Raw genomic sequence first — 11,611 nt, forward strand, 5'->3', positions numbered from 1 at the left:
CTATGAAGATTGATGGGAGACAGTGTAAATGGAATTGTCAGGGTCCAATTCCTTCACGTGGATGAGAGAAGGTCTCCAATTGGAATTGTGAGAAAAATTGATGCCCGTGGGACTGAAGAGTCAGTAACAGAATGAATACACCATTGGCTCAGAGACAGGAGACAGGATAGAGGGTAATGAGGGTTTCAGACTGGAGGCAGGTACAGGTACACACCAAGGGATTTGAGACACAATTTTTACACACAGAAGGTTTTGTGTGTGCGGAATGATTTGCCAAAGTCTGGTATACTCACAACATTGTTGAAAGGGTTGGAGGGGAGAGGCTGAACAGGCTGAGGCTGTTTTCCCTGCAGCATCGGAGGCTGAGGGGTGAACTGATACAGGTTTACAAAATTATGAGGAGCATGGATAGGGTAAATAGACAAAGTGTTTTTCCTGGGGTCGGGTGTCCAGAACTAGGGGCCATAGGTTTAGGGTGAGAGGGGAAAGCTATAAAAGATACTTAAGGGGCAACTGTTTCACCCACGGGGAGGTACGTGTATGGAATGAGCTGCCAAAGGAAGTGGTGGAAGCTGGTACAATTGCAACATTTAAGAGGCATTTGGATGGGTATATGAATAGGAAGGGTTTGGAGGGATATGGGCCAGGTACTGGCAGGTGGGACTAGATTGGGTTGGGATATCTGGTTGGCATGGACGGGTTGGACCGAAGGGTCCGTTTCCATGCTGTATATCTCTGTGGCTCTATTTAAATGGCATCTGGATGGGATGTAGACAGTGAGGGTTGGGAGGGGTAAGGGACAAATGTTGGCAAATATAGCTGGATTAATTTCGGTTATCTGGTCAGTAGGGACGAGCTGAAATGGAGGGTCTGTTTCTGTGCTCGGCACCTCCGAAATCCTGATGAAGACCTTTGCCCAAAATGTTGATTTTCCTGCTCTTCGGATGCTGCCTGACCTGCTGTGCTTTTCCAGCACCTCTCTGATCTAAGCTCTGAAATGCATTCTTTCAGAGTTCCATCAACCTCATCTCATGCCCTTCTCAAACAAGCGACTTCTCCTGCCTTCCGAAGGTACACAATGCCAACACACCAGGATGTCCCACCACATTAGGCAATGGGACCCGATGTGGGAACCTCACTGCCGATGTCAAATGCATCTTGAAAGCCATGAGGCAGGGTACCCCCAGCTTCTGCCACGACAGAACATTGGGACACAGGCAGATTTCAACCTCACACCTCCAAGGCTGAATCTGAGCTGAGGTGGCACCTATTGTTAAAGGTTTACCTGAGAATTTAGCTATTTTTACACACGGTTTACATATGAAAGGACAAAATCTAACATGGTATTTCGAACAGTATACAGACTGAACAGGCAATACACTTTTATTTTTAAATATGTCATTTCAGTGGCATCACCCTGTAATATTTTACTATAAATTCTGTGTCGTGTGATGCTCTGCTCCACAACCACCTGATGAAGGAACAGCGCTCCAAAAGCTAGTGCTATCAAATAAACCTGTTGGACTATAACCTGATGTTGTGTGATTGTTTAATTTTGTCCACCCCAGTCCAACACCGGCACCTCCAAATCTTTACTACATATTGTTTACACTAACTCACACGCAGTTCAGGTCAGTTTAGCACAACGACCCTGTTCCTCTTTTTGTGAGGTTCCCTGTGTATATTAACAGAGTTAATGGGCCCTGAGAGGATGAATACATTCTCTTTATCCTCTCAGTTTAAACAGTTGAACATATCAGTTTGAATGCAGTGGAAGAGGAGATTGTCTTTTTCTGTACAATTTCAGTGCAGAACGTTCAGCCATAAACTGTCTTTGCAAAAGTGGGGGTTGAATGCAATTCTCACTGAGCCACATTAATACAGCAAACACACAATTCCGAGTTACTGTTATCAATTGGTTAAGGAACTGGGATGAGAAAACCACTTGTGGTGGGGTGCCCTGGCTCAGTTTGTTAACTTGCCTACATCATAAACAGCCCACCAAGATTTCACATCGGAGTGGGGCCTGTGTATTTTACCAAATGCATGGTTGGTTCAAAATCTCCCAAGTCTGTGTTGCTCATCAGACAACCATGCGTCCTGTTTGAGTGTCAGCCTGATTTGGTGACCCTGATCTGCTCCCTGGTTTAGTTCCTCCAGGGGATATTGTTCCTTCCGAACTATTAATTCAATCTGCAGTTTCCTTCCTGTGTTTGACAAGAACTTCTGCTTCCACTCCTCCTTCATTACGCCTCGTTCATTTCCAGGTTGTTGGGAATAACGAGGTGAGCCAGGAGACATGGCAGACTTACCGGAGAATGTTGCAGTGATGGCGCAGACACCAAGAGCTGTTCACCCTAATTCTCTGCTGTCAACATCCATTCATTCCACACCAACAGGAAATACTTCATTGCACTCCTGTCGTTGTGGTTCGCACTGTGATTGCGGTTTCTTTTCTTGTGGATTATGAAGTCTATTTACATCTCGAAAGGATCATAATATTTGGAGGAAGGAATGACTCCTCACCTCAGGCATAAGGGCCAGACACATTATTCGGAGAATGTGAGCCCAATCCCACACATGCTACCGAGGGGGCAGAAAGCCTGTTAGCTGGGCCACTCTCAATTTGTCTCCGAATGTCAGACTTTTCAAAGGGCAGAAATGGGAAATGAGGAATATGGGCAGACCGAGAGTCCGAGAATGTGAAAGAGGGTCAGGTGCATGCACAGAGAAAGAAAGAAATATGGAGACGCATATTGAGGGAGATACTGAAAGAACCAATTCTCCAATCGACATGGCTGCTGACTGACAGAAACAAATAATTTTAAAAAACGGTAACTATTAAGCACAGCCTTTCACCAGCTCCGGGCAACGGAAGGATTCTTACAGCCAGCAAAGTCATTTTGGTAAATATCCTGACAAGGAAAACTGATCATTTTACCGAAAATATAATACAGAAATGTCGAAGTAACCTCGCTCTGCCGATATGAAGCATTAACTCTGTTTCTCTCCACTGTCCTACTGAGTTTTTCTATCAAATCTTGGTTTTGGTTCAGATTTCAAACATCTGCAGTCCTTTGTTTCATGTTATTCTTAACAACGTTTGAGACAAAAGCAATGACCTGACGGCTTCAGAAACTCGGTCCGAAATACTGTTAGCAAGATATCTTTGCAGAACACATCGCCCGTTCCCTGACCAGGAATCCCCCTTTCCCCCTCAGAGAGGGCACCAACTCCTAACCGTGAGATTAAAAGGGAAGGCGACAGAAGCTGTCGCATTTATTCTCAATGAAACCACTTATGCATTTCATTTTGGTTCATTTTCGCTGCACATTAGCTTCTTGTTGTCTTCGAGGTCTTTTTTAACACAATAGGAAAATACCATTCGGCCCATCGTGCAGTATGGCTCATCAGATCGTCATCTGTTTTCGATCCAGTGTCCAGCTTTGGCACGATACCTTCGGTGTTCTGATGTTTTGAACGCAAAATTCAGAAAAGGTTATCCCTGTGATCTTAAACGAGACAACACTGGGAGTGAGTTATACACCGTCATACTGAAGTGAAATCCCCTCGAGCAACCCATTCACATTTTCACCCATAGAGTGAGTCACAGACACACATGCCCGGAGGTGGGTGGGGGTGGGGGGGCAGAGGGTTCGGGATTATACCAGCTCCTTGTGCTTCAGTTCCAGTCTCCACCAACTTAAGACCAACTCCACCCCCCCACCCCCCTCGCTCCCCCACCCCCCCCCCCCCCCCCCACCCCACACACAGACACACACACGTTTCTCTGACAAGAGGCAGCTTTCGGTGCAACTAAAGCCAGTTTTACAGACAATGAGAGACGTTGCGATGAGCTGGAATTTAAAATGGACAATTGCCTCACATGCAACTTTCAAATTTGAAAACACACTGATCCAAAGTCTGCAGCTCCTCAAAATCTGTCACACATTGAGGTGCAATATTCCCAAATTCGGGACCCACTGATCCAATCCCTGCAGCACATTGCACACAAATCAGGAAGGATTCGATCCTCCAAAAGTCAGAGGCATTATCCATTATGTCACTGGGCCAACGGCAGCCGGAGGGACGACAGGTAGTCGATATGAAATGGAAACATGGACATTGGGGGAAACAGTATTCACAAGGTGAACAATCAGTAAATATAATTATCGTCGCTGCTCCACATCGGATGTCCCACTTGGTGAAGCAATGTCTCTCAATGGCCAAGGAAACATATTTGCCCTCAGGTCCCTGCTTCTGGGTCGCCTGCGCCTCTGCGGGAAGTTGCCATCATTTTATTCACAGTCACTCCGCGATTTTTTGATCCACTCCAGGGAAATATCTTTTCATACCTTGCGTCATGGCCTCTTCCAGTCAAGATCCTGAGCCAGCCCAGCGAGAAACCTCTGTTGGTTTGAATCCCGGGGATGGAGTATCAGACGGGATGAACAGCGCCTTTTAGTGGTGGAACCCCTTCACTACAATCTCACGCCTCAGACCGTGTCTCTGCCCGCGCCACCCTGTTCTGTACATTCCTGCATTACACCGACTGACCAACATCAGATTACTTTGAAACCCCAGGCGATAATATGAACCCCAGGCGAAAATTGAAGAGAGAAATTTTGTTGCCGAAGGTGGTTATGAAGGGATGGACAGGCACAAGGGTGTGTACAATTCAGGTCGCTCTGGATCCTGTCAGCATTACCGGGGGGCCCGTGCTGAGGAGTCAATGTTTGTATCGTCCAGACATGGATCCAGTTCCCATTCAGGGAATGAAGGTTTAATTCTCTTCATGTGAATTGTCAGAATGAAAACACATTCCCCGTTCCACACAGAAGACAGACCGGGATCCCTCCAGAATCAGCCCAGTGATTGCTTGAACCATGTAGAAGGACAATGACAGCGGACAGATACGATAGTGACCCCTTCAAATCTCCCTCCAATCATCTCACCTTCCTGAGTTGGAAATATGTTGGTGTTCCTTCAGTGTCTCTGGGTGTAAATCCAGGAAATCCCGCGCTTGCAGGATAATGGCTGTCCCTCCGTGTGAAGGAGTTCAATGGTTCACAAAAGCACCTCATCTCCTCCATCTCTGGGGGATTTAGGGATGGACAGCGAGTCCTATTCTATTGAGTGATATCTTTATCCCAGGAATGCGTTTCTAACAGTGGTAGCTTCCAATCGGACACCTGCAGGAGACCGGTAGTAAGTTGAGAAGTGGAGCAGGGAAGTGAAATTGACGTGAATGACAATGATGACTGGGAGGCATGAGGCAGGAAGTGAGTCTGGATCTGGTGGTGCAAGGCTCAGTGTCGCTGCTAATGGGTCAGCCTTTACTGCAAACTGTTTACAATGGCTCACACACCATTCCTGGTCAATTCATGGCAATGACACTGTTCCTCTTCGTGTGAGATTGCCTCTGTGTGTATTAAAGCCGTCAATACGCCCCAAGAGAATGAACAACGTCCCCCTTGTCCTGTCAGTTTAAACAGATACAAATATCTGTTTGAAGCCAATGCAAGAGAAGATTGCCCTTTTATGTGTCTTTGCATTGGAGAATGTTCAATCGTGAAATGTCTGGTTTTGCAAAAGCGGGGTTTGATTGCAAATCACACTGAGTAATATTGATACAGAAATGTATTTCCCAGTTACTGTGGTCATGTGGTTCAGGAACTGCACATATGGACGTCGCTTAGTTATTTAAACCCCCTCCTTGGTAAGCAGCTGACCATAGGGTCCAATCGCAGCTGCGCCGCTTGTTGTATTGAAAGCTCAAAGGTTCACCTTTTATTAAGTGTCGTGTTGCTGATGAAGTGACTCAGCTTCCTGTCTGAGTTCGAGCCTGTTATGGTTTGGCAAACCCGCTCCTTTTTCCTGGTTTAGTTCCAGCAGTGCATGTTGTCCTTCCTAACCAATAGGCCAACCTGGAGTTTCTTGTCGCTGTTCCAAAAGCACTCCTTCTTCTCCTCCACTTTTATTCTCCCTCCTTCATTCCAAGTTTGGTGGGAATAACGAGGTGAGGCAGGAGACACTGCAGGAAGGCCGTGGGATGTTGTGGTTATGGCACAGAAACCACGAGTGGATCACCCTCATTCTCTGCTGTGGCCATTCATTCATTTTACAGCATCAGGAATGCTTCCATGGTGTCGTTTATTTCTATTGGATTAGGAATGCAACTTTAATTTCGAAAGGGTTACAATATTTTGAGGACGAAATGGTTCCTTGTATCACATCCAAGTGGCTGGCGTATTATCCGTAGAATGTGAGCCAAGTTTTACAGACTCCTGCCAGCTTCCAGAAAACCTCTCAGCAGCTCCATTCTCAAACTATCCCTGAACGTCAGGCTTTTCATAGAGTAGGAATGGGAAATGAGGGATATTGGCAAATAAAGGGTCAAAGAATATGAGAAAGTGTGAGGTAGATACACAGAGATAAAGACAGAAAATTAGAGACCCATCTTGAGGTCGACAATGAAAGAACCCAATTCTCGGGTCGACATGGCTGCTAACTGGCAAACACAATTAGATTTTGATAACTATCCTCATTCGACAGATAAAACTGACCATTATCCCGGCATTGTGGTGCAGAAATGAAGAACTAATCTGGTTGTGTCGTTGTGAACCATTGTCTCTGTTTCTCCCCACAGATGTTGCCAGGACTAGTCAGTTTACACGGCAATTCTTGGTTCAGATTTCCAACATCTGCATTCTCTTGGTTTTCTGTTCAACTTTAAAACGGTTGGCACAAAACCGATGTCCTGCCAGCTTTGGAAAAGTGGTCAGAAATATCCTTCCCACGATGTGTGTGCAGAACAAAGCACGCATTCCTTGACCGGGAATAGAACCCGTGTCACGGCGGTGAGAGCGCCAAATGCTGGCTACTAGACTACAAGGGAAGGCAGAAGGCGCCCTTGTATTTATTCAGAATGAAAACACTTTTGCCTTTTCATTTCTGATCAGTCTTGCTGCAGATTAGGTCCTCCTTGCCTTCGAGCTTTCACAGAGTGGCAAGAGACCGTTCGGCCCATCGTGCATTGCAGTTCATCAGGTATCCATGTATTCCAGTCCCAGTTTCTAGTTTTGGCTCAAAATGTTGTGTACTAATGTTTCCAGAGCAAATGCGAATGCGATTCTCACTGTGAATGTAAACGACAGGACAATGGGACTGAGGTCTGACATGGTCACACTGTGCTGTAACCACCTTGAGGAACTGACCCTCATTGTCACCCACAGAGGGAGACACACAGAAACATATCCCGAGAGGAACAGATGTCTCAGGATCATACCAGCTCCTTGTGCTTCACTTCCGCTCTCTGCCCCACACAACAGCTTCTCTGGCAAAGGCAGCTTTAGGTTGAACACTCGCCAGTTTGACAGGCAATGAGAGATGTTGAGCTGAGCTGGAATTTAAAATGGGCAATAGACCTAAATGTAAGTTTTACATTCGACAAGACACTGATCCAAACCATTCAGATCCTCAGAACCTGACAAAACAGGACCAGCCATACACCTGTCTGACATTGAGCTGTGATGGACCCAAAAGCAACATTCAATTTAAATACACACTGATCCAATCCCTGCAGCTCGAAAGAACCGAAGAAAATAGCAACTGACAACATGCAATTGGCTGGACTAACACGTTACACTCGAGACATGTAGGATGTAAACCTACAGTCGTCTGATTCAAAGTCAGATGTTTTATCTATTGCTTCACTGGCAGGATTTGCACAGGCACACGCTGGACACCTTTCCATATGTGATGTGAACATGGAGATCTGGGAAACAACATTCATAAGGTGATCAGCCAGCAAAGATAATCCACTTTGTGTAACAGGGCCTTTCAATGGCAAAGCAAATACATTGGTCCTCAGGTGCCTGCTTCTGTGTCGCCTGTTCTTCTGCAGGACGTCTCCAGCATTTTATTCACAGTCACTGCGCTATCTTATGATGCACTCCACTGAAATGTACTTTCATACTTGGATTTAGTGTCACTTCCAGTCAAGGTCCTGAACGAATTCAGCGAGAAACCTCTGGTCATTTCCAGCATGGAATTTGGAATCAGACGATTTGAACGAAGGCTTTATTGGGGCCGCTCCATCACCGCAGATCAACGCCTCAAAACGAGCCGCTGTTAGTATCAAACTGTTCTGTACCTTCATGCAGTAAATCAGGTTAGCACAGCTCTGCTTTCTTCACATTGAAACCAAGGCAGCAATATGAATTGTTTGGAAACTTAGAGAGAGAAACATTGCTGCTGAAGATGATGATGACGTGAAGATCATGCACAGAGTCTGGACAGATCAGGTCACAAATGTTACTGTCAGCTTCAGTAGGGTCCCTGGTTCGGAGCCTGAGTTTGCAATGCCCAGACCGGGATACAATTCCCAGTCAGGAAATGAAGGTTTATTTCTCTTCTTGTGAGTTATCTTATTGAGAACTAACTCCTGTTTCTTCCCAGAACACAGACCCAGACCAACCCAGTCATTGTTTGCATCTATCTAGAAGGACAATAGCAACAGATACACGAGAGAACTGTAACCACAAATCACCCATCTCGGATCTCGCCTTTCTGAGTTGGAAATATCTCGCTGCTCCTCCAGTGCTTTTGGGTCGAGATCCTGGAACTCCCTCCCTATCAGTATCTTGGCTGTACCTTGAGTTCTGCCAGGGTTCTGTCAAGTAACTCAACATCTCAATTAAATGGCGTCCTACGCCACGAATGAGTTTCGAACAGGGTGATTAGATTCACTATCGCGTGGAAACAGGCCTTTCGGCCCAACACTGTCTCTCCAGAGAGTAACCCACCCACCCAGATCCATTTCCTTCTGGCTAATGCACCCAGTACTTTTAGCAATTCAGCATGACCAATTCACCCTAAACTACACATGTTTGGACTGCGGAAGGAAGCCCACGCAGACACGGGGAGAATGTGCAAACTCCATACAGACAGTTGCCGGAGGCTGGAATTGAACTTGAGACCCTAGTGCTGTGAGGCCGCACTGTTAACCACTGAGCCCCCGTGCGACCCCTACGGTTTCAAGGTGGATACCTGCAAGTGATCGAGAGAAGTGAGTCAGTGGAGCAGGGTGATTGAAATAAAATGAAAGGTAAAGACGCTGGAAGGCTTGAATCAGTGAGTGAGAGAGGAGCTGGTGGAGCAAGGCTCAATGTTAGAACTAAAAGCTCAGCCTATACTGCCCACTGATGGTACTGACTCACACAACACCCCTGATCCATTCACCACAATGACCCTGTCCTCTTGGTGTGATATTCCCTCTCTGCATATTAACGCAGTTCATGGGCTCCAGGAGGGTGAACGCATCCTCTCTATCCTGTCACTTTAATGAAGATGGAGGTATCAGTTTGAACCCAACGCAAGAAGAGATTGCCTCTTTCTGTGCATTTTCACTGGGGAATGTCCAGCTGTGAACTATTCTTTTCTGTATAAGAGGAGGCTGATTTAAATTCTCACCGAGCAACTTTAAACCCAAACAAATGTCCGAGTTACTATGATGGAATAGTTAATGAACTGCAGATATGGATTTGAAGAGCAGTGTCTGCGCTGTCGCTGTGGATTAATTCGTTAAAGCGCCTGGTAATAACCAGACCAGTACGGTATCAAATCCTGGCGCTGCATGTCCTGTATATTGAAGGTTCGTTGCTTAACCATCTCGTAAATGCCATTTTGTTGACCCACCATACCGAAAGAGACGGCTCAGCATCCTTCCCGTGTTTGAGCTCAGCCCATTGGTATTTCATGTTACCACGTCCTGCCGCCGCCTGTGGTCCCATCAGTCAATGCTCTATCTTTCTAATTCCACTTTTATTCTCCCTCCTTCATTCCCACTTTGTTGGGAATAACGAGGTGAGGCAGGAGACACTGCAGATATCCCAGCAATGTTGTGGTAATGGCACACACACTGCAAGATGATACCCCTCGTTTTCTGCTGTCACCATTCATTCGTTCAATTGAAGCAAAGGCTTCACTTAAATCGTATAATTGGGGTGAAATTGTTTCTGTTTGGTGGATTATGAATTCTATTAAGAATTGTAAAAGCTCATAATATTTTGAGTGAAGAAATGTCACCTTACCGCAGGCCTAAGTGACATACCCTCTACCCGGAGAATGCGAGTACAGTCCTACACTCTCTGGCCAGGGGCAGGGAGAGCCCATTAGTAGGTTACTCTCAAATTATCGCCGAATGTCAGACTTTTCAAAGAGCAGAAATGGGAAATAGGGATATTGATAGACAGAGAGTGGGAGCATGTGGAAGAGAGTGAGGTGGATACGCAGAGGAAATGATAGATAAGTAGGGACGCATATTGAGGGAGAGCCTGAAAATAGAAACTCTCCATTTAAAATGGGTGCTCACTGACAGAAAGGGGAAGGAAAAAGAACAATTGAAGGCCCGCGTTTCACCAGCTCAAGGGAACGGAATCAGCATCACAACCGGAAACGTCGGTTGACATTCAGAAAGTTGACATTTCTCGGCTAATGTAATATTCTGATAAATGTGCTGGTTTGCTAAGTAAAACTGACAATTACTCTAGCATTAAAACAATAAAATGCATAACTAGTCTGGTTCTGTCGATCTGAAACATTAAACCTGTTTATCTCCACAGATGCTACCAAGTCTGCCGAGTTTCTCTGTCAATTTCCCTTTCGGATTCAGAATTCCAGCATTCGCAGTGCTTTGCTTAAAGTTACTCTGCATTAAGTATGGGACTACACTTGATCAATTGTCAGCTCCATACTTCATTCCCTGCTTCGGGAAAGCTGTCCCCACGATTAATGGTACGAGGAAAACTCCACTTGCTACAACAGTGAGAAAACTGAATCCTCACCAGTAGGCTAACAGGGAAAGCGAAAAGAAAAGGCACTGTGTGTTTTCATCATGAAACCGCTTTTGTCTTTTCATCTGTGATCATTTTAGTTGCAGATTAGTTTCTCCCTTTCTTCCGATTTTTACAGCGTGATAAAGACCTTTCGGCCCATCTGCAGTGCGGGTCATTGGATTTCCATCTATTCCAGTCCCAGTTCCCACAAACCTGCGTTTCTGATGTTACCAGGGCGAATCTAAATGGGATTCTCCCTGTGAGCTTAAATGACACAACAATGGGACTGAAGCTGGACATGGTCACATTATGTTGTATCACCGCCGAGGGACTCAACCTCATATTTACCCACAGAGGGAAACAAACAGAGGGCTCAGGATTAGTCCCGCTCCATATGCTTCACATCCGCCAGTTTCTCCGACCAGCTCACCGCAGCTGGGCAAAGAGGTCTGCAGCACAGAAAATGCCCTTCGGGCCATCAAGTCTGCACCAGTCGAAGACTGGCCCCTGACTGTTTTCATCTCGTTTTCCAACGGTAGGCTCGTAGCTTCAACAAAGTTGGGATGGAATTGTTCAACTCATAGTGTCACAACTTTCTCTGGGGATTTCTGCGGGTTGTACCCTGAAAGGCAGAGGGTTGCGGATTGCCACCATTCCCAACCTGTCTGGAATGTCTTTTTTCCCTTCTCCTGTGGTTTGTATGTGAAAGAAGAAGATAGGGTGTAATCTCCCTTTTTATTTGTTGACATTACTGAATCACAACCGGTAGGATT

At 45.9% G+C, this 11,611-nt stretch overlaps 1 pseudogene; it reads left to right on the forward strand.

Moving 5' to 3' along the window:
• The window catches only part of LOC148137578 (uncharacterized), a 43,033-nt pseudogene extending 38,568 nt beyond the window's left edge, over nucleotides 1-4,465 (forward strand).
• Nucleotides 4,466-11,611: the final 7,146 nt, after the last annotated feature.

Source organism: Chiloscyllium plagiosum, unplaced genomic scaffold (genome assembly GCF_037043375.1).
Source record: "Chiloscyllium plagiosum isolate Xiang-an unplaced genomic scaffold, Cpla_swu_hap1 HiC_scaffold_42, whole genome shotgun sequence".
In the NCBI taxonomy this organism is placed as follows: domain Eukaryota; kingdom Metazoa; phylum Chordata; class Chondrichthyes; order Orectolobiformes; family Hemiscylliidae; genus Chiloscyllium; species Chiloscyllium plagiosum.